At 40.1% G+C, this 27,076-nt stretch overlaps 1 protein-coding gene across 1 annotated transcript in view; it reads left to right on the top strand.

Annotated features, from left to right (window-relative positions):
- The first annotated feature begins 24,136 nt into the window (after positions 1-24,136).
- The window catches only part of Klf8 (Kruppel like factor 8), a 31,192-nt gene continuing 28,252 nt past the window's right edge, over positions 24,137-27,076 (top strand). Inside the window, exon 1 of the mRNA XM_005086979.4 lies at positions 24,137-24,304. The gene's annotated coding sequence lies outside the window, so the exon portion shown is untranslated. The remainder of the gene's footprint in view (positions 24,305-27,076) is intronic.

Here is a 27,076-nt window from a genome sequence, read left to right as displayed (position 1 = left end):
AGCTTTTCTGGAGTGGGAAGCTTTTTATTACTGATTAACTTTCATTACTTGCCACTAACCTGTTCATGTTTTCTAGTTTCCCCTAATGTAGTTTTGGTAATGTTTATGTATTTGTGAATTTTTCCATTTCTAGGTTACCAAAATTTGGACATACAGTAGTTCATAATCTCTAATAGTTTTTTGCATCCTTGTTGTCAGCTGTAATCTCTTACTTTGAGTCATCTCTCTTTTCCTCCAGTTCAGGGTTTGTCAAGTTTTAAAAAATAATTCACTTATTTTTATTTTGTGTACATTGGTGTTTTGCCTACACGTATTCCTGTATGAGGGTGTCAGAGTTACAGTTGTTAGCTGCTGTGAGTGGATGCTAGGAATTGAACCCTTGTCCTCTAGAAGAACAGCCAGTGCTCTTAACTGTTGAGCCACTTCTCTAGCCCCGTCAAGTTTGTGTTTTGTTTTTCTTTGATCTAAAAACAAAAAAGGGTTTAATTATTTTAGCTATCTTTTTCTTAGAAGAAAAACCTCTTATTTTTAAAATTCTTTGTCTCCATCTATTGTTTTTTTCCAAAGAAAGTTATTTTCCATATTCTTCTATAGTTTTAAAAATCCTTTCATGTTATTCATTTCTAGGTTTGCTATTTGTGATCTGAAAAATAGTTGGTATGATACTAATTTTTAAAAAATACTTGTTGACACATGTTTTTTGTCCTGTCACATGATCTGTCATGTTCAATGTGCTGATGAGGGAAATATGTATTTCCCAGTGATGGAATGTGCTGTTCCTTTATTTTTTCACATCTTAAAAGGATAAGGTATTGCTATGTATCCTAGGCTAGCTTTGAACTCAGTATACAGCCTGCATGGCTTTGAGCTCTTGCCTCAGCCAAGTGCTCAGATTATAGGTATTCATAATCTGGTTTTGGAATGTTCTTTAGATGTTTATTATCTCCATTTAGTGAAGGGGAATTGTTTTTTTTTTGTTTGTTTGTTTGTTTTTTTTTGGTTTTTCGAGACAGGGTTTCTCTGTGGCTTTGGAGGCTGTCCTGGAACTAACTCTTGTAGACCAGGCTGGCCTCGAACTCACAGAGATCTGCCTCCCGAGTGCTGGGATTAAAGGAGTGCACCACCAATGCCTGGCTGGAAATTTAATTTTTAAAGGTTTTGTTTATTATTACAGCCATGGAAGGAGGGGCATCATGGCATAAATATGGAAGTCAGAAGACAGCTTTGTGTTCTTTTCTTTCACCTTTTGTGGGTTCTAGGACTTGAACTCAGGTTGCCAGGCTGGCTTGTCAAATTCTGTTCCCTGATGAGGCCCCAAGTGTGCAATTTAACTCTTGCTTCTTTATTGATTTTCTGTCTAAATGTTTTTCCCATTGATGAGCATGGGTGTTAAAGTCCTGGGCTACTTTATATTACAGTCTATCTTCATTTAGGTTTATTGAAACTTGTTTTATACTTTTGTTTGGATACTTTGATATTATATATTATCTATAGCTGTTATTTGCTCTTTTTGAGTTTACATCTCTATTACTATGTTGATTTCTCTTCCTACTGTATTTGATTTCAAATCCTATTTTATCCCTTAGTAGTTGGCTACTCCTAATTTCTCTTGGCTTCCATTCACACTTAATATCTTATCACATCCCTTTCGTCTGGATTTTTTTGGATTCTTACGTGCAAAATGAATGAAGTGGATTTCTTTTTTTGTAAAGCAAAAGAGTGTGTTTTAAAAAGGTTTGTTTTTTTTTTCATTCTGAGAAAAGATCTCAGTATGTAGCTCTAGCTAGCCTAGAACTCACTATGTAGAACAGGCTCACCTTGAACTCACAGAGCTCTATTTACCTCTGCCTCCCAATTGCCACAAAGAATGGCATGAGCCTCATACCCAACAAGAATAGTTTTTAATATAGGCTTCAGTGTCAGCAGAGAAAGAAACAGGGAAAGGAGAATGACTTAAGGAAACAAAAGAGTTTCTTAAGAGAAAGTGTTGTGGACTTCTTAAGACAAAGTCCCACCTAACTGTCTTGATACTCACTGTATACACAATTTTCATGAGTTTTGAAGTTCCTTTACTTAAATTACTTAAACGATTAAGTGAAAGCATTTTGTATGCCTATTTATACCTGAAGATCTTTTCTTTAGTAAATAACATGCTTTATAAGCTAAAAGACAGATAAGATAAAAATATAGAGCAAAAGGGTTGGAGAGATGGCTCAGCAGTTAAGAGTACTGGCAGTTCTTCCAGAGGACACAGGTTCAATTCCCAGCACCCACATATCAGCTCCAGTTCCAGGCATGATCACACCAATGCACACAAAATAAAGTTAAAAAATATATAAAAATATAGATCAAAATGGATTTAAAGCATCCTTATTATAGGTCACAGAGAGATCAGGATATAGTTTTACTATGAATAAGATTCATTATTGTATTTTTGAGATTTTCTTGGTTCTCAGCCAACAGAGTTGAGGTAATTCTTTCTCTTGCCATGTCTCCTTGATTTTTAGTGTCGTTCTGTTTTGCTCCAGTTTCTCCCTAATATTAAGAGTTGATAATGATCAAATTCCCATTTTTCCAAGTTTCTTACTTCTGAAAAGGGACAGAGACAGAACCTGTGTATTGAAGGTTTTTAAATCATTCTCTTCTGATTTGAGGAAGATATATGAGTTAGATTTTGGAGCTCTGAGGATCATTGTTCAACAGAAAAAAGTGAATTTCTATTGAGTAATTTTAAAGTTGTTTCAGTTACAACGTCTTTTATTTGGAGCACTGATCTATTTCCATTGCAGGCAATCATTGCCTTGATTCAGCGATGATGAAATTTGTCTTCTTGTTTCATTGTGCTGCCTTTCTCCTTCTCTTACACTCTTCCTTGGTGATTAAGTGACTTACGTACAATGTGGTTTATACCTTTCTTATTTTTTATTATAAATTGTCCTTGTACTTAATAAGAGGTTCAAAAGCATCTTTAACTATAACAAGTTAATTTCCTTCGCTCTTGTCCTAGTAGTTTCCTGCATATATTCTTATTCCTCGTGGTGTGTCTGTGGGGAACACTTTCTGAAGGATCTTGTTTACATACCACCTTGCTCCATCTTCTCTAATTCATGTAGCATGTACTGTGTACCATGTATGAGTCTTTCCTGTTGAACAGATAGATTCCTTGAGAGGAAGTTTTACTGGTGTTTTATACCTAGCTCTGCTAGACTACATGGCTAAAACTGGTAATATATGCCTGGCTGTTTTCATCATGCATAGGTGGAGTTTTCTGTCCTGCCAGCCAGTTCCCAAATCACAATATGAAGACTTATTATAAATTATAAAATCACGGCCAGTGGTTTAGGCATGTTTCTCATTAGCTGTTATAACTAAATTAACCCATTTCGATTAACTTATGTGCTGTATCTAGTACACTTTAACATCAAGGCTAAACATCACCTCAGGGTAAAAAAAACAAAAATGGGAAAAAAAGGGCCCAAGAAGCAAGCCGGTGTAGTCATTCTCATATCTAACAAAATAAACTTCAAATCAAAATTAATCAGAAGAGTTCAGAAAGAACACTATATGCTCATCAAAGGATAAATCCACCAAAAAGACAATGCAATTTTTAACATCTATGCCACAAACACAGGGGCCCTAAATGTGTAAAAGAAACACTCCTACAGCTTAAATCACATATTGACTGACCCTCGTACACTGGTAGTGGGAGACAACATGCATAGGGCCTGCATGGATCTGCACCAGGTCCTTTGTGTATATATTACAGTTTTCCGTTCAGTGTTTTAATGAGATTCCTGTTGATTTCTTTTGTTCACTTCCAATGTGTTAAGATTTCGTTTTATTTTATTAGTATCCCACAGAAGCCTGTTTGCTTTCTAACATCTAGAGGCCAGGAACACTTTTTGAAAATTCTTAGCCATTTTTTCCTTCTTTTCAGAGCTCACTGTTCAGGACCCAGGCCCATTTTTGGAATAGGTCATTTGGATTTTTAATTTTTTTTTGACAATTTGTCTTTTGAATTTTTTATATATTCTGGATACTAATGCTTTGTCAGATGTAGATCTGGCAAAGATTCTCTCCCATTCTGTTGGCTTCCTCTTTACTTGATTCTTTTCCTGTGCAGAAACTCTTTAGTTTTATAGAGTACTGCTTATCAAATGTTGACCTTAATAGTTGGACAAATGCAGTCTATTCAGAAGTCCTATCCTTCTCTCATATTTATGTATATGTTCCTGGTCTCTAGATGTGGTGGTTTGAATAGGACCAGTCCCCCATAGCCTCAGATGTTTCAGTGCTTGATCATTAAGGGTGGCACTACTTGTTGAGGTGGATGTGGCCTTGTTAGAGGAAGTGTGTCAAGGGGGTTGGGCTTTGGGGTTTCAGAAACCCAATCCAGGCCCAATGGCTTTCTTTCTTTCTGCTGCCTGTGTTAAGAGAAGCTTTTTCTTTTGCTAGCCGCTTTGGTTTATCCCCTGCCAGTCGCCTGGGCTCTGCCGCGCCAGCCTGGTTCTAGATCCGCATGAGTCCCAAATAAACACACAGGAGGCTATATTAATTATGAAGCTGTTGGCTTTGTTTGTCTCTTACTGGCTAGCTCTGCCTTAAGTAATTACCCCATAATTGTTAATCTAAGTATGTTTCTTACCGGAGAATAGTTCCCGGCGTCCTACCCCCATGGCGTCACATGTTGACTCTCTTCTGTTTCCCCTTCCCAGAATCCTCCTCGACTCCTAGTCCCTCCTATCTAGGTTTTCTATTGGCCAGACAGTACTTTATTGACAAATGCACAGGCAAATAACAGGACTTCCCCAACATGCCTGCACATCTAAATATCGAACTCTCAACTTCTCCATGATCATGATGTCTGCCTATGTGTTGCCATGTATCCCATCATGACAATGGACTGTAAGCAAACCCCAGTTAAACACTTCCTTTTTTATGAGTTGCTATAATCATGGTGTCTCTTCACAGTAATAGAACAGTGACTAAGACATTAGCTATTAAGGAAATGAAAATTAAAAGAACTCTGAGATTTCATCTTATTCCAGTTACAATGGCAAAGATCAACAAAACAAGGCAGACAGTAAATGCTGGAGGGAATGTGGAAAGAGGGGAAGCTTCCTTCACTGGTGCTAGGATTGTAGTCTGTCTGTCTACTCTGAAAATCAGTGTAGAGCACTCCAAAAGCTAAAAACAACTACCATATGACTACCATTACCCCTTGGCAATGCCCAAAGGATTTGACATCATACTCCACAGATACTTGCTCAATCATGTTCATTCCTGTAGCTAGGGAATGAAAACAATTTCAATGTCCTCCAACTGACAAATAGACAATGAAAAATGTGGTACATATTCACTATGGAATACTATTCAGCTGTAAAGAAAGATGAAATCAAGAACTTTGCAGGTGAATGAATGGAACTAGAAAAGATCATATTGAAAGAAATAACCCAGACACAGACAGATAACCATCTATCATATAAGGCTCCTAGTTCCAAATCTTCAGATGTGTGTGCATATGCTGGAATAATTGCAGAAATCAGGAAAGTAAAGAGATTTTTCTGGAGTGGGGGTGTGGGGAAGCAATAGAGAGGGGAATAGCAGGGTACAAATGATTTAATGGTGAAAATGAGAAAAATGAGGAGGGGACCTAATTGGGGAGAATAGAGATAAATACAGAAGGAAGGAGGAGGGTTAAAATAACAGAAAGGATATCTGAAAAAGTCATATGGAACCATGCTATTAACTACCTAAAAATAAACATACACATAGTGAATAATATTTATAATATGTAAATATATGCTTTAAATGAAATTTTCCCATCTGAGCTGACAATGTTCCCCCAACAGCCAAAAAAACATTCAACCAAAACCTGGACACCAGATCTTCTTTTCAGAGTCGTACAAGTGACCACCAAAACATTACATGCTATTGCTGTTTGCCTTGGTTGACCCTCAGAGTTGAAGATAAATTCCTATTTCTGAAAAATCCATCCACTTAAGACACAAAGACACAGAATCCAGAAGCCTCTAAACTGAAACAGACTCAAAAGCCTGCTCTCTGAGAACTAGTTTTTGTGGAACCAGAAGGTGACATTCAGTATTCTAAAGGAGGGAGGCAAGCAACAGTCCCACCTAGCTCTAACACCCATGAACCACACACAATAAGGGCCATCAGGACAGAATAGCCCTAGGGGTGCAGTAGAGGCATTCATACCAGTAGTAGTAACTAACAAAAGGGAAATTGTGTCTGGTAGTGGAAACTTAGTCAACTATCCATGGCTAGTCATGGATCTTGGAGGAGAACCTTCAACTGCCCCTTTACTAAACCAATACAATCTCTAACTTATCACATTCTAAGTATTTGTCCTTTTTTCCTGTCTTAGTTACTTTTCTATTGCTATGCTAAGACACCATGACCAAGGCAGCCTACAGAAGAAAGCATTTAGCAGTGCCTGACAGTTTCAGAGGGCGAGTCTAGGAGACTTGCAGCATGCAGACAGGCATGGCATTGGAGCAGTAGCTGAGATTCTCTATCTCATACACTAGAATAAGGCAGAGAGAGCTAACTGGGAATAGCAAGGGCCTTTGAAACCCCAAAGCCCATCCCCAGTGACACACCTCCTCTAAGCCATACTTCTATTCCTTCCCAAGTACAGGGAACTAAGCATTCAAATAGAAAAGGCTAAGGGGCCATTCTCATTCAAACTCTCACATTCCAATCTCTGATCCCCATAGACTTGTATAAAGTAAAATGCATTTAGAACAACTTCAAAAGTGCCCATAGTTTTGCACAGTTTCAACACAATTTAAAACTCCAAAATCAAAAGTCTCAAGGCAATATCTTAATTGTCACCCCTATAAAAATTTTAAAAAGCAAATACAACATACACTGACTGGCACAGAATGTACACTGGCATTTCAAAAGGGAGAAATGGGAGTATAGTGAGGAACTGGACTAGAGTGTAACTAAAACCCAGCAGGGCAAACTCCAAGTCCTGTAACTCTTATGTCTAGTGTCAAAGGGCTTAGATGGCTCTTCCCTTCTAACTTTGCAGCCTGCACCACACACTTCTACTGTCTTGGGCTGCTTCCACTCTGCTTATGCAGCTCTCCTTTGCATATATCCCAGGTCTTGGGCATCTCAAGCATCCTGAGTTCTCCAACACAATCCAGGCTTCTCTTCTGTGATGGCTTACCTGGCCTCAGGGGTGCCAGGGAGGCTTTCCTTAACCTCGGAAGAAGATTCCAAAGTATTTGTATTCCTGTATCCTTCATGAATCTAAGGTCAGAGCCAGGTGGCTGATCCTGCCAAGTTTTGCCGCCTGCTTGGGATGGACTCTGGCCACCTCTTTGAACTCCCATTTGCACAAGCTTTGATTTGTTGCTTTGTAGGAACAGATAATTCCTCAGGCCTTTTGTTTTCACAAATGGCAGGATTAGCTGGGTGGGGTCTCACCCTGAAGGCACCACTCCCTTTATTCCATTACTCTATTTCAGCACAAACCATGGCTTCAGCATTAAATTTCCCAGTGTCGTTTTTTTTCTCCTCAAACTGTACATTATTTATATTTCTTTTTGGAAACCTGCGTAAGAATGTCAGTTCTCAACTACTCCTCCAGGGCTCATATATTTGAATACTTAAGTCCCCAGTTGGTAGAACTGTTTGGGAAGGAATAGGAAATGTGGCCTTGTAGGAGGAGGTATGTCCACTGCATGGGCTTTTGAGGTCTCAAAAGTTCATGGCATTGCCAGTTAGCTTTCTACCTCATGTTTGAGGATCAGATGTAAGTCCTCAGCTACTGCTCCAACACCGTACCTACTGCCTACTGCCATGCTCCCAGCCATGATGGTCATGCACTCTAAGTATCTCTCTGAAACTATGAGTCACAATAAACTCTTCCTTCTATGAGTTATCCTGGTCATGGAGCTTGCACACCAGACAAGTGTAGTCTTCACCCCTCAATCAAGGAATCTTCTCTTTATAATAGAGGAAGACCATTACTGAAAACTACAACCAATCAAAATGCCCAGGTGTGGAGCCCAGCACCAAATGAAACAACTACAGTACTAACTCCAACCTTTAAGGCTCAGGGATTATTGCAGAAGACAGGCAGAGAGAGGAATAGGGTGTTTGCTATGAGATTGCATCTCTTCTGAATAATAGAAGTTGCACGCATAAAGTCTCGGCAACATGACTATTTAAACATGAGTTGAACAAGGGCAACAACAGCAGACATGTTAAAGTGAATAGGTAAAACCCCTTGAGGCGTGAAGCCTACACAAAGAAAAACAGGCAACTAAGGAATGCTGAGAGTGGAAGAAGTAGTCTTCCCCAGGGAAGAGCACACCAATTGATTATCTAATACCAAATGGTCATCCCTGAAAGCATACATGTAAGTACTGTTATACAGATTGAGCAGATTGTACTTATGCATTTAGGAACACACACACACTATAACAATTAATGAAAAAATATAACATGAAATTAAAATAGGGCAAGGAGGGGTATATAGGACTTGGAAAGAGGAAAAAGAAAAGAGAAATGATATAATTATATCATAATCTCAAAATATAGAAGAAATACGTTTTTTGTTTGTTTGAGACAGGGTTTCTCTGTATAGCTTTGGCTGTCCTGGAACTTGCTCATTTATTGCTAGGTCTTGGTGTAAAATATGCATCTCATTGTAGTAGTCTGAAGTAAATGGAGTATATAGTATATAGTGTGCTAGTACCATATTCATTACTTTTAGCTGCTTCCGTGAAATGAATATTTTACAATTAATGATAGAAGAAATTCCTTGCTATGAATAGCAACAAAAAGTGGCTGCTGTGCATATGGTGACAGTTTCTAATACTTGGAGAGCAGTAGCACAGTCACTGAATTCATGTGTCGTCTCGAATAGAAGCATCAGCATCTCCTGGAAACTTGGATGAAATGAAAAGTTTTGGGTTCCTTGCAGTAATCTACTATATCAGAACAAGGATAGCAGTCCACAGTCTGAATTTTACCAAGACATTCAGATTAGCCTTTGTGTTGAAGTATGATGTCCATGATCTGCTGGATGCTTAAGGATTGTAACTAAATCTTTGTTCTGCATGAGAAACTTATTTTTCACAAAGATGCTATTTACTTAACTTTTTATCTTCCCTAATTTGCTCATGTTTTATGCACAAATCTGTATAATATAGTGCTCTTTTTAAAACTAAAATAATCAATTTTAATCTTTTTTAGAAAAATAAAATATTTTAAAAACAAAATAAAATACCATATCAGAGTTGGACAAGGCAAACCAGCAGAAGGAAAAGAGTCCAAGAATCAGAGATCCACTTGTTTATACATTCAGGAGTCTCATAAAAATATTAAATTGAGTCAGGTTGTAATAACCTACGTCTTTTTCCCAGCACTGGGGAGGCAGAGGCAGGCAGGCAGGCAGGCAGTGAGTTTGAGGCCAGCCTGGTCTACAGAGTGAGTTCCAGGACAGCCAGGGCTACACAGAGAAACCCTGTCTTTGAAAAACAAACAAAAAACCCTGGAAGCTTTAATGTATACACAGAGAACCAGGTATAGACCTGTGTAGACGCTGTGGTTTCTGCTTTAGTGTCTGAGTTCATATGAGTTTTGCTCAGTTGATTTAGAGGGCCTTGTATTCCATCCCCTCTGGCTCTTACACTCTTTTCACAGCTTCCTCTTCCATGAGGTTTCCTAGGCTCTGAGGCGATGCATTTGATAAGCTGTGTATTTCAAGGTCGGTCTCTCTCTTTTCTCTCTCTGTCTCTGTGCACCCCTTACCCCCCATCTCTTGTCCACTGTGTGTCTCTGTATTTGTTCCGATTTTCTTTTTTTGTTTTTTTGTTTTTGTTTTTGTTTTTCAAGGCAGGGTTTCTCTGTGGCTTTGGAGGCTGTCCTGGAACTCGCACTTGTAGACCAGGCTGGCCTCGAATTCACAGGCACAGGCCTGCCTCTGCCTCCCGAGTGCTAGGATTAAAGGCGTGTGCCACCAACGCACGGCTTGTTCCCATTTTCTAAAAAGGAAGCATCTCTGTTGGTGGCTGAGCCAGGCACTGATCTATGAGCATAGCAGAATATCATTAGGAGCCCTTTTATTGATACTTTTTTTAGAGCAGTAGTATTTGATTTTACCCTAGATCTCTGGGCTATCTAGTCACTGGTTTTTGGCCAATCAAGCAGTGTCAGGTGTGGGTTCCACATCGTGGAGTGGGCCTTACTTAAGTCAAATCAGACATTGATTGGCTACTCCCACAAGCTTGTGCCATCATTGCTCTAGGATAGACTTGCAGGTAAAAGAAGTGGATGGGTTGGTGTTTATGCTTCTCTTTTGGTAGCCTGCACAGTACCTTCCTAACCAAGGACACCAGAACATAGGTGAAGGTTCTATGGAGGCACCAGCTAGACTCTCCGTGTTCAATGAGTTGTGTGGCTGTTGTCTTCAGCAATGAGGCCTTGCTGTCAGTTTGTGGAGAGCAACTGTCTTGGCAATTTAATCAAGTGCTTTTAATTTATTTGTTAACCCCTACATTTTAATTTTTAGGAGTTATTATTACTTTAAGTGTGTGTGTGTGTGTGTGTCTGTGTCTGTGTCTGTGTCTGTGTCTGTGTCTGTGTCTGTGTCTGTGGCCATAGAGGCCAGAGGTGTCAGATCCCCCTGAGCTGGAGTTACAGTTACATAATGTGGATTCTCTGGAAGCCAAACTCAGGTCCTGTGCAAGAGCTGTATGTGCTCTTAAGCACAGAGCTGTTTGTGTACTAGGTTACAGTTCAGTTAGCCAAATAAGGAATCTGATTGTTTGGTTTCATTTTTTAATGTACTGGCTTGTATCTTTGGTAGAAATAATGTAAGTTAAATTCTATCTTCTTACTGTATGTACATAATAAGACATACTGATTGTTTTATGCAGAAATGCACATGTTTTTCTGGCATGCTGAAATGGGAGTAGTAAACCTTCATGGAATCACAGGGATTAGTTTTTAGGAAACATCTACATTCAAAAAGTTCTGTAGTAAATGCCTTTTGGGTCGCCATGAGAAAGTACCTCTTGCTTTGTTTTTATTTTGTACATTAATAGAAGAATCACCCCCATTCTGTCATTTCAGCACAGCACAATCAAGGACAGACATAGGCTTGCAAAAAGAACTGTCAATAGGAAAAACTTATAAATTTGAAAGTTTCTTACCTGTTTTCAAGTGTCTATTCGGAGTATCCTATGGTATGTTCATATTTCTTTGAATCTGAATGCAATAAATTAAGACTGATAGGCAAGGTAGTGCATGACAATAATGCCAACATGGGGGAGGATGAAGTAGAAGAGTTGGAGGCTAGCCTGGGGTACATAGTGATATCTGTTTATGAAAATCAAACAACACAGTCAGGACAACTGAACAGGTAACTCTGATATGAGATCTGGGCCAGTTTTACTTCTCTCGGTATCAGTTTTTACTCTATAAAGCCTAGGTGTTTACAGGGTTCTTGCAGGGATTGTGTTAACCGTTTAGAGCACATAGCAAAGCACCCAGTTCAATTGGAACTATTATTATTATAGAGCTTTTGACTGATTTCTTCTTCAAATTCTTTTCTTAGTTTTCATTTTGGGAAAAGAAGCTTCTACAAGCTATCTTATTCCCGTCAAAACATCATGCAGATAACATTGGGAAACTGTAGGTCAGAGAAGTTAAAGATAAATGTGGGACATGATGGCATATGCACTGGGAACAGTAGTGAGTCTGAGATCAGACTGGGTCTCACAAAGAGACCCTTTCTCAAAACAAAATAGATGGCCATGACATTTTAAAAAAATCAATGATTCAGTTATCCAGTCAGTGAAATTAACAAATATTTATTGAGCAATTACTTTCTTTCAAGAACTAAATTACATCCTTGAGTAAATCTGACCTAGATTCTGCCTTCTTACAATGAGGTCCAGTGGGAGAAGCAGGCATCAAATAGATCATCGCACAAATGCGTAGTATACCAATTAGAACTTGTGATTATTACTGCTAAGGAAAATTGATTTCCTAAACATACAAGTGTGGAAGAACGTGTTGCCAAGATTTGTGCACATTGGTTCACAAATCAGTGTCTTTATCAGGTAACAAATGCTTGTTGAAGAGAGAAAACCATAGAAATAGAAAACCATTTCTGAAGGCCTTTCTTATAGCTCGTATTTAGTGGCATTCATTTTTGTCTTGAGACAGGCACTTTTGAGACATTTCTGACTTGGAATGGTCAATTATAGCTGCAATTCAAGCGTGTAAATGTTGTCAGGAAAACCAATTAGGAGAGATTAAAATTTGTTTTACATCTGTTTATTGTGCATATGTGTACAGATGAAAACATAAAACTTACCACAATCTGTGCTACCTACAATGATAATTTATGTCCAACCTGTATTTTCCAGTTATAAAAATAATTCATGATTATTATAGAAAATGTTTTAAATATGGTAAAGTTTTCAGATAATTCTATAGGCCATTCTTTTTTAATTCTAAATGTATTCCTATAACAAAAATGTGTGAGTGTGGACAAATTTTAATGATACTATATATGTTCCTTTGTGTCTTATTTTTCAACTCAATACTACATAATTTATGTAGTGATAGGTATATTGCAAAACCTAATTTGCTTTCCTTTTCCCCTTTCCCTTACTTTTTTTTTCCTTGCGGTTCTGGGGGTTTGAATCTAGGACTTGACTTCCTAAAGTTAAGCAAGCCTATTCCCACTGAAGTATATTCCTATTCTTATTTTTATTGTGAGATAAGAACTTGCTCTGTAGCCCAGAGTAGACTCCCGTTTGTGATTTTTCTTCTTCTTCAGCCTCTCAAGTATCTATGATTATGGTCATGTGCCACTTTGCATAGCTAAAAGTATAAATCCTGATTCTATATATTATCATATCCTTTATGCTGCTATAATAATATCACATAGTGACTAATTTACAGTGAGAATTTATGTCTCATTGTTCTGAAACCTGGTACATATAAGATCAAGGATCTTACAGATTAGTGTGTTTGTTGTAAGGGCTGGTTTTTACTTCCAAGATCAGTACCTTGTTGCTGGCCTTTCAGAATGTGTGAGCATTGTCTTCACTTAAGTTCAACACAAATACAGGCTGTGAGTTCCCTATCCAAATGCTTGGCAACAGAAGTGTTTTAGATTCAAGTTTTTTCCTCGGAGTGTGGAATATTTATATATTTATATAATAGATTTTGAGTATGGGTCTTATGCTTAAACATTAAATTTATTTATTTTTGTTACAGTTAGCTTGAAAGTAATTTTATATAATATTTAGTGAGAATGTCTTTTTTGCATTTACAGTTATTTAAGGTGTGCTTTTGTGCATGCATGTGTGTACACATGTGGAAGTGAGAGAACACATTGCAAGAGTCAGTTTTGACTTTTCACCATGTATGTGAGTTCTGGGTATCAAACTCAGTCCATTGGGTTTGTCAGCCAGCACATCTCACCGGCCCTAGTGTAAATGTATTTTAACTACAGTTCCACGAGGGCAGGTGAGGAACATTTCCACCTTTTCTGTCTAAGGACTCACAATGCTACAGAATTCAGAGCAGTTTAGATTTCTGGGTTAGAGATTCTCAATCTATAAAATGTACTAGTGCTCACTCTGTACCAAGTACATGTATTGTTACCTTATCTTCTCAGTGTCATATTTGGCCGCTTTTTTCTAATCCTCATCTTAACAAATAAGGAAACCAAGATCCAGGCAGTTTATGTAAGTTGTCCAATGTCACACAGCTATTAAGTGATGAATCAGTGGCAACATTAATGAAATGATGGCAGCATTAATATGCAGATATCTATGTCTAATTCTTCATTATTACATTATACCAACTTCCACTGGGTATTTGCCAGTGTACAGGTACTATACTCAGAGATGAAAACTTGATGATAATTGAACTATGATGATCAAACTCCTGACATCAAAGAGCTAACAGTCAAATGAGTAAGATTGCACATGAAAAGATAAATTTAATAAAATGTGACAAGCCCTATGGGAGATGTATGTTACCACGCTGTAAGAGCCAAAGGAAAGTCTTTTAGTATAAAGTGGGGTGGTCCAAGAAGTAGGGACAGGTGGCTTTCTCTAGGTTCAGTGTCTAAGTGCCATGGTTACAGGAGAAACAGGCAAGTTTGATTTTTATTTGTAAGTTATGGTGTTAACACCCTCCTCTAAATCAAGGTATCCAATGAATGAACTGTTGGATTGGGATAATTAGATTCATACTGGCTTGCTAAAGATCAATTATGTTTGAGTTACTTTCATGATTTAGAATATATCTCTAGTATTATTTATTATTTTAAATGAACTGGCTTTAATAAAAATAAATTTCTATAAAAATAGCATGACTGAAAATGGAAAGCCAGTTTTATTTTCTGTAAATAGAAGGTAACCACAAAAATAAATACACAGTATGGGAAAATATTTATCTGTGCGCCACCCAAAATGATCCTTCATAGAACTATTGGCATAGATGCCACATGTTGAAAACACTTACTGAAATAACATCTTTAGGCCTTTCTCACACTAACATTCTGTACCTGGGTTGATTTGTGTCTCCCACATTTTATTTTCAGCATATTTGTGCATATTTAATCCACTTGACCACACAGTCCTGACCATTTCAATTGTGCGTTTCTACCATGTAAATAGGTGTATCCCCTTGGCATACTAATTAGACTCTCATCCCTGATCAAACCATTTATCTCATCTTAGGAAGTGAATTGCTACTGCTAATCTGTCTGCCATACTCATTTAAATTCATTGCTGTACTGTCTTGAGAGAGTAATGCCCTGTCATTGTCACTCCCTGTCAGACTGCTTTAACTATATTTGTGGTATTGACTTGAGGGATAAGAAGTGCTACAATACAAGGCTAGTTGGTGAGACGAAGAATGAAGGAAATTTAGTAGGTGTGTTAAGAAAGATTTTAAGGAAGGACCATGGGCAGAACCCCATTCAGATTTTCCATTTTACTTTCTAAGTGATGTGATGATCTGTTCTGGCCCCTAGGGTAGGGATCCATTTCTCACTTGTTTGGGAGACAATAGGAACTAGACCATATCCTTCTATAGGGACATGACTGCTTATTGTACCTTTGAGGACCTAGCACTCCTCGATTATCTTAGTGATAAAGAAATTTCTTATACATTTCCTTAGATACTCTCGTATGTTTATTTGTGTAATATGAAAGCAAGAATTCGAATCTTATACTGACTCAGGAATATATATTCTAGGGATGAAGTTATTACAGCTTTCCTTCAGGTGAGGCCGAGGCTCCCAGTTTTTCTGGTTTGACTTGGTTGCTGACTATGAAGGCTCTTCCTTCCTCCAATTTATGGGTGTGGTAACTTCTGTAGTATAAGTGGTGTGAAAATTCATGGGAGGCCAACTTCTTGTCCTAACACAAACACTACTGCCACCACTATCACCACCACCACGACTACCATAATTAATCAGACTTTTTATTCGTAAAGTTAGTGGCCTAAGGCACAGCTGAATTTACAGGAGTTTGTGGACCTGCTAGAGCTTGCCTAGGATGGTATCATACCATGAGGATTTCAAATTCTGGCCCTATGCTCCTGGTCTACTGGATGGTCCTAAAGTGAATTTAATTGTGCCTCTAGATGTCTTAGAGCAAGCAGTTGGCTTGTTATTTTTGTAAATTGGTGTATTCACGTGTATAAGAATAGGAAATAGAAAGAATGTGGGTCATTGCTTCAACTTTTTCTGCCAAAAAGGAGACTCAAAGTTCAGAGGTTTCATTGTTAAGAGTAACACTAGTTAACCTTTGAGAGCTTCCTTTGTGCCAAGCACTGTGCTTTGCAGGCGGTAATCTCGTCAGGCTGAGGTAGGTTTTTCAGGGACTGATTGCTGATAGAACAAACTCTGGAGACTTTACGAAAAAAACAGTTTGATTCCTTCCCTTCTGGGAAAGGGGGCCCAAAGCTTCAGTTCACTAGTCACTGCAAAGCCTCCTCTGTGTCTTTATTTCATCTTTGTGACAGTTCTGTGAAGTCAGTGCTAACAGTATTTCTGTAAAAGAAATCGCTGTAGAAACTGTTGTTTAGAGCAGTGAAAGCTTTTGCTCACCATTGCACAGCTTACAAACCAAGTCTTTTTCTAGGCGTTTTCTTCTCTGCTAAACAGACATCCTTCTCTTCCCACTGTCCTTATCCTTTGCTGCCAGTAACCTTCATGATGTCCCTGAGCCATGGGAGGAACTCACCACTGCTTCAGCACTAGCAGGGAGGCAAAAGGTCTCCTAGCTGAGCTTGCAGGGAGACTATCCCCCTGGGGAACTGCAAAGCAAAAAAAAGTGGGGGAGGAGGGCAATTCTGTTCCCACTAGGTCTGAATCATGTGCTGGTTTGGGCGACATTCTTGTTGTCCCAGGAACAACAGTAGCGTAAGAGGGCCGATTTTTCTGTTCAAGTGCTACTTCCTCCTTGTCTCCCATGCTACTCTACCCTGCTGGCCCCTATCCCCCTCCCTTGTCTTGTCTCCACCCTGCCTCATCATCCTCTTCTGCCCCTTTTTTCTGCCCCACCTTCTACTTAGTCCCAGTTCTTCCAGTATTTTAAATTGTTGTTGTTGTTCTACTTGGAGCAGGGAGGGTGGAGGCCTCTTCCTGAGGCTTTTCCTCCTCTTCTCCCTCTAGCCCTCATTCCAGGCTCCACCCTGGTAGTTTGGTGCCCGGCATTCTGGAGGAGGAACAGAAGCTGGAGAATGAAGGGCTGCAAAGAGCAGCATCTTGTGAGCCCTGGGTGTCTGCAGATTGCTCCACCATCATTTTTTTTTCTGATTTTTTTTTTTTTGGTTTTTCGAGACAGGGTTTCTCTGTATTGTTTTGGAGGCTGTCCTGGAACTCCCTCTGTAGCCTGGAACTCGACAGAGATCCACCTGCCTCTGCCTCCCGAGTGCTGGGATTAAAGATGTGAGCCACCAACGCCCGGCCCCCGCCATCTTTTATTAAGTTCAGTATTTAATTCTCACCTTCCCCCCTTGGTTTTTTTTTTTCGAGACAGGGTTTCTCTGTGTAGCTTTGTAGACCAAGTTGGCCTCGAACTTACAGAGATCTGCCTGCCTCTGCCTGCTGGATGCGGGGATTAAAGGCAGCTTCCCTCTTGGTTCTTTAAGCACATAGAGGAGAGTTTAGCCTGCTCTTGCAAGCTTCCCTTATTCATGCTTTGGGTGAAATGGAACAGGTTGAAGATGTTGCAGGTTGCTATTTGCTTTATCTCTTAAGCCACCTAAGAAAAAGGGAGCCCATGGTACTTCCTAGAAGGAAGAAACATTGCACCTTCTTCATGTCTGGTCCCTTACAACTTTCCATCTGACCTAAGTGTCATCAGCCTTGCTGATTACTGATATGGCAAGTGGCAAAGAGCAAGGGTAGGTGTGGCTCAGTGGGAGAGTGCTTACCAAACATACACAATGCACTGGGTTCAATCCACAGTATGGAAAAATAAAGAACAGAAACAAAGACTATCAAGGAAAACTCCATCTTTACCACCAGCTGTGGAGCTAGGGTACATAGTTCTTTGTGAGTCACCTTTGAGTTCTCATTCAAGCAAGACAGATACCGTATCTAAAAACTTCAAAGGAAAGTGTGACCCAAAAGACTGGGGATGGTGAAATCAAGGGCTCCTACTCTGAAGTCTCTAGGAGAAAGTGGGTGGTTTATTTTATTTATCCCTCTACTGTTCAGCATGCTTCTACTTATGGCATAGGTGATCAGTATGTTTCACTGACAAAATGGATGAAAGAATGGATGGGAAAGAATCTCAAGTTTAAGGCTTAATAATTTGCTTGTTTTTTTTTTCCAAAATCTGAATTTGCCAATCTGATACAATGTTTTCTATGCAAATATAGTCGAGGTAGACAAAAAAACAAGGGCATAAAATAAATTTAATAACCAGAAATACTTTTAGCAAGATTGTTTGACTGTCTTCAAATGGACACAACTTCTTAAGGAGCCTGCAGAGATTGAACAAAAAATTCACGATGACCAAAGGATATACCTAGCATAGATAAAGAGTTCTAGTGGCTATTGACACCAGAATTTATTACAGAAGTTACCCATCTTAATTTTTCACATCACAAAAGTGTATTAGAGCTGTGCGGTGGTCACGAATACCTTTAATCCAGCCGAGGCAGGCGGATCTCTGTGAGTTCAAGACCAGCCTGCTCTACAAGAGCTAGTTCCAGGACAGCCTTCAAAGCCACAGAGAAACCCTGTCTCGAAAAATAAAAAAAGTGCATTAGTCTTTGATATAAACAGTTTTACATCCTTGAATTTAAAACTGTCATTACTGAAGATAACCTTGGACTAATGAAAAATCATTTTTTAGTAATACTCCTCAGATTTTATACATTAATAACATAAGGATTCAAGGAATAAAATGAGTTATACATTGTATAGCTTTCACTTAGTAAGTCTTAACCTTGTAAGCAGGTCAGAGTGGGTATAGGCAGCAGTGGAAAGACGGCATAGAGCGATAGTGAGGCATTTATAAAAGCCCCTCCTACAGGGACATTCTTTCACGTAGCAAGTGCTTATATATGTTGTTTAATATTTGTTCCTTGGTAGCCTCCAAAACAATACAGAGAAACCCTGTCTCGTAAAAACCAAAAAAAAAAAAGTATTTGTTCCTTGGTTTCTACATGTGAAAGTGATAGTGATAATACCTACCTATACCACTGTCAGAATTATTCAGTGAAGCTCAGAACAGAGCTCAGCACATAGTTACTGCTCGATAACTATTATTGATAATAATACCCAGCACCTCCATTACGGACATAATAACACCTGATGCCTAGCCTCCACGTCATTAAAATGTAGTAATAGGGATAAGCAGTTGTAACAACACAGATACCTAGAGGTGCAAGCAGGAAATGGTCAGTACTTCCTGAGTGAATTCAATAAGGAGAGGAGATGACCTTTAGTTGGTCTTTTAAAAAGGTGGACAGGAAATTTAAATGGACACTTCAGACAGAGAAGGTAAGGTGTCTCATGGCCCTGAGATAGGCAAAAGCCTGGGATTATCAGGGGTTTTGAATCTGGGTAAGATCTAGAAGAGCAAAAACCCTGCTGCTTGAGATATGGGCAGCTTCAGATCATCAGGCAAGTGGAAGGATTCCGAGGTATTCCCTTGAATGTTTAGGTGGTGGGTGCACTACAGGTGAAAGAACAGATTGTTTGGAGATGGAAGGAAAATGAGACGTCTAAAACACATCTGAGCAGAAATAGCAGTTAAGCAAATGGACGTCATACTTGCTGGGCATATACTGAGCTATGACCCTCAGTTTCCTTATTCTTCTAAAGAAGATGGGTATGACACTGCATGCCTGTAAACTCAGAACTAATGAAGTTGAGGCAGGAGATTGGTGAGTTTGAGGACAGCCTAGGCTACCGATCTCAAATAAACAAACAACAAAAAAAAATGAGCTGGGAATACAGCTGAGTAGTAGAGTGCTTGTTTCGAATACACTGGTCCTGACCTCAATCCCCAGTACTCCCTGATGGGGCATAAAAATGTAGTGCTACCTACTTTCCAGAGTTGTTACCAGGAATAAAAGAAAGTGGATGACTCTAATGGTACCTGGCCCAGTGAACTGCCAATGTGAGGTGCTGAATACATGGAACCTATTATTATTTCTCTTGCTTGGCTGCTGCTTTCCTTACCCTCCTTTATTTCTTCTCTCTCTTTTGCCTCCCTTTGAAGGAGCTGTGGCAGGGGAGAGGCACTGGAAGAAGGCTGTGGTTGTCTGTGACTTCCTGGGTTTCCATTAAAATGAGCTAGAGAAGGATTTTAAGGCAAGGACAAGGAAATGCTGGGATGTGGCTTCTAGTCTATGGATTCAGTTCTTGAGGGATGTTAGCCAGTGCTTGGCTGAGAGGCAGTCTCAGGGGGTTGAGAACTCTATTCTTAGAGAGCTGGTAGCTGGGAGACTCAAGGAAGCCTTTCTGAACTCTCCCTGCAAAGGCCACAGGGTGTTAGTAATTCATCTTCAACTCATTTCACCCACCTTCTCCTTTACTCTCACCTTCTCTTGTCTAGTGCTAGAAAATGCACCCAGCTCCTTTCCGCTTAATCGTCATCCCTAAAAAGACACTGTGACCCCTCTGTCCTTGCTAGTGTCACACGTTGCCATGGAGAACTGGGAGGGTAAAAATCTGCTTACAGTTATCATCTTTCTGGTACTCCCCATTCCGCATCCCTTTCTTCCTAGACATCCCTTACTCTCAATCACCACACCCTTCTCACCCTCCCCTAGAGAGCTTAAATCCTGGTGGATAGGTGACCATATCGTGTGCCTGAAAACCCCTGTCAAGGACTGAGGATGCACTGAAACTGATTTTAGTTGTACCTGCTGCTGCAGGAGGCCAACAGAGACAGCCGCCAGGGGCGAGGCCAGCTCCTGGCTCCTAGGTCTCGCCCCACCCCCTCCCCTGTCCCTCTGCCTTCTCTGCCCCACCCATCTCCACCCCCTCCTACTCCACTCCCCTCTAGCGGCCACTTGTCCCTTTTAAGGAACTCCACCCTAGGTGGAGTCCTCATGGTAGTCACACCTCTCTTCTGGGCCTAGTCTGCCAGAGAAAGAACTAAGCACTCCACCTACTCAGGTTGCCCAGCGAGCGCGCCAAGCTCTGACCCCACGGGCGTGGTGTACCAGTAGGGCGGCCAGGTACCACCGGGAAGTCTCTCTGGCGTGCTCCAGCGGGAGTGCCTCCCACTCGCGTGGGAGCCCCTGCCCTGGGCCGGTGTTTTCCTATATGTTTCGACCAATCGCCGGCATCTTTTCCTCCTTTCTTTTTAGGAAGGCGCCGGGTGTGCAGCGCTAACCGCTGTGTGGAGGGGATTCTCTGGCGCTGTCTCCTTGTGGGTCTTCCCTGACTCCTCCGTCTCAACTTTGCGTTCAAGTCGTGATCTGAGGTTTGGGTGCTTTGCCGGGACCCCGCCCCGTCTCTCTCAGGAGGGTGTGAGGAGTTCTGAGGTGGGTGGAGAATGGGCTTGGCCGGAACTGAATCGGTTGAGGTAAAAGGGGAACGCTGGAGCTTTAGCGCTGGCCACTTCGCCCCGGAGAAGCCGCCGTATTTTTAGCACAGGGAAGGCTGCAGTGGGAGGATTCTTTTTAGGAAGTCTGCTCCGCCGCCCCGATTCGGGGCTTGGATGCTTAAAAGCTTTGTTTCCCTTGTTCCGAGGGTGGCCCAGTTGGGTCTGAGTCGACTCCCTCCCTTTTTCGTTTCCCCCATCCTTTTCCAGTCAGGAGAAAACAGAGAGGTGGGGGACCAAGGGAGAGGAGGCTAAAGCGCGTTGCCAGGCGCGCTGTCAGACATGGGCGGGTGTGAGGGGAACAGCTGTCTTGAGATCAGCTCAGTAGTCTGAGTCTCGGGGAGGACTGCATGATCTCCGGACACTTCAGGAGTCCTCAGCTAGAGACACAGGCGGTAAGTGACTCGGGAAAGAACCCACTCTCGTGTCCTCATAACTCCCTCCCCCCCACGCGTCGCCGCCACTGCCGCCGCCGCCGCTGCCGCCGCCGCCAACCGCACACACCCACTTGGCTTTGGGTTTTAGCAGTGAAAGTGGGATGGGGGGCGTGTGAGCAGAAGGGATAAGAACATTATGTGGAATCAAATTAAACTCGAGGGAAAATGACTTCCCTTAAGGATTGTGAAGAGAGACTAAGAGGAGGGGGTACTTCAGGGGGCCTTGTGGAAGAATTGAAAGGGGTCAAGAATGGATAGGTTTGTCTAGTTCAGTCTGTCCTGTCTTCGTGTCCTCAATTCTCCTTAAGTGGTTTGTTTTAACCCCATATATCCAAAGTCTCAGCAAGAGCAAAGAGAATTTGGAAGACCAGTGATCCCACTTACGTCACCCCCTCCCTTCCCCCAAGCAGTAGCAGGTACCTAGAGATGCTTCCTAAAAGAGGGAGGAGGGACTGCGAAGAGTTAAGTTGGGAGCCTGGCCTCTTGGTACTGATGGCAAGACCCCTTCAAGTAACCTCTGAGGAGGAGCTGGTTAGGGCGTGCCAGCTCTTTAAGGAGGGACTGAGCTTGGTTGCTGGGGAAAGCCAAAGCATAGCCCTGTCCAGGCTCCTTAAGATGTGGCCAAGAGGTTAGTTTGTGTAGGTGGATGATCAGCCGGAACTGCTGTGATTACTGGAGCGAAAGGACTTGCTTAGCCACAAGGTGAAGCTTTTTGTACTCTTTTGACCCTAAGAATTTTAAAGACACCAAATCACATCCTAACAGGTGGCCAGGGGAACATTACCATATTTTCTCTAATATTACCATCATTTCGGAAAAATATTATAAAGCACTTGTATACTAATTAGTATGTAAGAGTGAGCGAGAAAAGAGAATAATATCTAAATTTGGATTTTAAGCTGAAGATTGTTTGGGATAATAAAAAGATCTACTTTGAAACCCTCCTATCACCACTAACTGGTTGTATGATGTTGTATCTCTGTAGGATGCATCTTCTTAGTCAAAAGATACATATGATATATGCTGCCTGTACGTGCTGTGTTTTTCACTTTCTTTTCCGACACTTTGGGGTTTTCTCTCTGTAGCACTGCTGGTCAAATTAGTACTTTGTTGTCCTTAAAACACCTTTCAGACGAAGGGAACGAAGACCTGTGCAGTTGGACTAGTTTGCACAAAGACAGGCTGGAATATATGTCTTGTTTGTTTGTGATTTAACATTGTTCCCACTGGATTTTATCAGCTTCAAGAGAAAAGGCCACTAATCTGCCTATCTTCTGAGTCTTTGGTCAGTTTAACCAAGATGATGTAACCAGCAGGACCTTTGGACAGAAAATCAGTGACTCAGATATGACTTTACCCTCTTCTTCAAAGTTTGGGGGTAACCCTTATGAGAGAGACATTAATCCTTGGGAACTGCTGAAGAGACAGGCTAGGCACAGTGTATCTTCATGTTAGCTTAGAGAGCAGCTAGGCAGAATCATAGGACGGGTGGAAATATAACTTCAAAAGAGTAAGTGACAAATGTAACTATCCAGTCTGTTCTCAAGACCAAACTGCATAGAGGCCTGGTCTACTTTCGAAGCGTCAGGATTCTCTAGAACCCTCTTGCTTTCAGAGCTCGTAGGAAAGAAAATTGGTGGGAAAAAATGATCACTACAACCACCCTTGATTTTCTGGTCAATGCATTTCAGAGATGTGGCTCTTAGTGGTTCTGCTGTTTGATTTTTTTTAATTGCCAAGATCCCAAAACTAGATAGTATTAGTTGTTACAGAATGTTTTGTTTCTCATGTGAAGAGGTGGAGATCGACTACTCATGTTTTTGTACTCTGGCAGTGACTTATTAATGTTTGTTACATTTAGATGCTTTATTTATTTTCTTATTTATATTTTCATTATATTTATTTATGTGCTTTTGTATGTATCTGGATGAGTAAATTGCTGCCTATGTGAAGAAACCAGAATTACTGGTGATAGTGAGCTGCCCAACGTGGGTGCTGGGAACGAAACTTGGGTCCTCTGGAAGAATAGGAAGCACTCTTCACATGGAACCATCACTCCAGCCTGGGACATTTATATGTTTACCCTTGCTTTGAGTCAGTTGTGATTTATGAACTCACTTAAGCTGTTGCATGAAGGAAAAACAGTTTGGGAATACACAATTCATTTAGCAAATTGACATACTGGATGTTGGGCTTGGGAAAAATGGTATTTTGCTTGTTTATTTCTTAGTATCATTGGTTATTGAAACTAGTATCTGGTATATCTGGCATTCCATTGAAATTTAAAAATGGGTAACAGGGTCTTACACCACGCTGGCCTGACTCTTAATCCTCCTGCCTCAGCCTCCTGAGTGCTAGAATTCTAGGCATGAACCATAGTAACCACTGAGAAGTTTGGAAAGCTCATTTCATTTTAAACCTCTGCCGTATTTTGGTTATTTGTATTCATAACTAAGCCCCAGGTCCCTTTGAGACCGAGAGCTACTTGATTACACTCAATATCATTGTATCTTCACAGTACTTACCTAATTACCTTTCCCTTGTGAACACTTGGTACATATTTTGGAGATTGTGATCTAAGGTCTTATTCTTTTTTAGTGTTTTGAGACACGGTTTCTCTGTGTAACAGTCCTGACTGTCCTGGAACTTGATCTGTAGACCGAGCAGGCCGGCTTAACAGAGATCGTCTGCTTCTGCTGAGAGCTGCGATTGAAGGCGTTCACCACTACCACCCGGGGGCCTACGGTCTTATTCTAAACTGCCATATTTTTTGTAAGTGAAGAGAAAACTGGCTGGTGTGATTGACCTAAATGATCATCCAGTGTGGTTACAATTTAACCACTAAGTAGAGTATAAATTGATGAGTGTTATCTCTCCGTTCAAAGACAAATTGAGACCATGTTTGGTTTTCTTTCTTTCAGGCTGATGTTATTTATTTAGATTTTATAAGTAGAAGTAGGATTTCTGTTCTTTTTATTAACCTCAACTCAGCTTTATCATTTAGCCTCTTATTTCTCAAATGATATGGTCCTTTGTAGTTGTAAATAACGTACTTAAGTGAAGGGTCTCACCAATTTTGCTCTATTGTCTTACTTTAATGTTGTCTGTATGAAGGGGAGATGTCTCATATAAATTATTGAGCAGGAAGTTAGTTATAAATGTCCAGAACATGCTAGGCGGTCTATATAATATGCTAAAAGATGTTATCTGTATGTTTAAGTTTTTAAGAAGTGCAATGTGAATTTTTTGGTATTTTTATGGTGATAGGATTTGAACTTAAGAGTCTTGCATATATTAAGTGTTCTGCCATTGCTGCTTTCCTAGTCTGTGAGAGTTTGAAGGTTCAATAATGTAATGCTAGTACCTTGTCAAGATATTTCAAACCTTCCTGGTAGGGGCAGTGGCAGCCTCAGTGCTGCTGCTGTTGCTGCTGCTGCTGGTGGTGGCGGCGGAGGCAGCATTGGCGGCAGTGGCCGAGTCAGCATTGGCAGAGACAGACGCCACACACCTTTGATCCCTGTACTCCCCTCCAAAGGCAGGCAGACAGGCGGATCACATAGCTTGAGGCCAGCCTGGTCTGCAGAGTGAGTTCCAGGACAGCCAGGGCTGTCACACAGAGAAAACCTGTCTTGAAAAACCAACTGTCTCCCCCCACGGAGATATTTCAAACCACTAAAATTTTGGCATTTTTCTGTAACCACCACCTTACCATTTCTAAAATAGAGCCTATTCCCATCCATAGAGTTACCCACTGCTCATTCAAGACTTTCCCTTCCCCTTTCCCTGTTCTACAACTTGCCATTAACATAACCTTGGTGAAGTTATTTAAACTGTGCGTTTGAATGTTCTCCTCTGTGTATTAGGGAAAGACTACTTGGGATTGAATGGCACTGAGGAACATAGTGCTCACTGTGAAATGCTTGTGAAAATTAATTTTGTGAAAATGCTTTAAAGAATTTATGAAAGCATAAAGTATAAGCAGTGAGAAAATATAGTTGTAGTTGTTGTGCTTTTCATGTCTTTTGCACAAAATACAAACTTTTTCTTCTTTCTTAGTTTCCTTATCCATCTAGTTGGCAAAGTATTTTGTTGCCTGTCTTTGTTTCCTAACTACTTTTTTTAAATCCTAAAAGCTGCCACAATCTTAATTTAGACGAGAGGCTTAAATAATTAGCCTATATACCAATTTCAGCTCATACAAATGTTTTGTTTTCCCTAAAATTTTTTAAACTCTCACTTAACAGATATTTATTTTTTCTTTAGTACATAACATTCCATATGACTCAAGACCCAACATAAAAAAAGGTTACACAATGAAAACTGCCTCTTATTCTTGTCCATTAGCCACTTACTCTTTCTCAGGGGAGGCAACTAAAGTTATTAATTTACTGTGATTCTTTGTAGAGATATGAAAGTATATCAAATAATGAATACACACATGCACATTGTTCAACTTTTTTCCTTTTGTAATTCTTTTAATTTGATTCATTTTTCTGTTTTGTCTTTATGCATTTTAAATTAAAATATAATTATATCACTTTCCTTTTTCTGTCTCTACATGTTTATTCGCATTTTTAAATCCCTTAATATTTTTAACTTAATTTTGAGATTGTAACTTAATTATATTTCCCTCTTCCCTTTTATACATAAATAGTAACGCATTCTACATATTGTTCTACCATTTGCTTTTTCAACTTAAAAATATACTTTGGAGATATTTCCCTATAGGTTTATAAGAATTCCTCATTGTTCTGTGTGACTGTACAATTTTTTGTACTGTATTGTTAGACCACAATTTATTTAACCACTCTTGTATTGATCAATGTTCATGATATTTCAAAAAGTCTGTAGTGTTTCTAATAGGAATGAAAACTCAGTATGTAGTATATATAGAACTGTTATAACAAACTATCAGTAACTGGGTGTTCTAAACAACAGAAATTCTATGTCTCTAGTTCTAGAGGCTAGAATTCAAAGACCAGGGTCTCAGCATAGGTGGATGTATCATGAGAGCTGCTTTCCTAACTCCAAGATGACTGCATTCTTAGCTGTATTCTCCATGTCTTTCTTTGTTTAAGTGAAGAGACAGAACTCTCCTGTGTTTCTTGATCTTCTGTGATTAGAGCACACACCTGTATGACCTCATTTACTTTTAATTATTTCTATAAAGGCCATATCTCTAAATTTAGTCACCTCAGGAATAAGGGCGTTCACGTATGAATGGGGGGCATCAAGCCACTTTGCCTAATCTCATACTCTTAAAAATTGGCTGACTGCCAACATTTTAAAGTTGGATTTCATTTAAAATCTGGATTCCATTTCCTTTCAAGTAATTAGATGATGGGATAAAGTAAGATTTTACATGATATTTGAGAGCAATGAGTCTTTGCCACTGTGGCCTTATATTCTTTTTCTCAACTGATACTTAAGTGCTGTGTGCCCATTGTGATTGCTGCACATTTATGATTAATACCACAATCAGTGAGCACCTTTACTCTCTTTGTCAATAATAGAGCTTATTGTGAAGGTATGAAAGCACCCCAT

Source organism: Mesocricetus auratus, unplaced genomic scaffold (assembly GCF_017639785.1).
Source record: "Mesocricetus auratus isolate SY011 unplaced genomic scaffold, BCM_Maur_2.0 Super-Scaffold_100003, whole genome shotgun sequence".
Lineage (NCBI taxonomy): Eukaryota > Metazoa > Chordata > Mammalia > Rodentia > Cricetidae > Mesocricetus > Mesocricetus auratus.
Note: the sequence above shows the minus strand (reverse complement) of the source record. Positions and strands in the feature narration are given on the sequence as shown.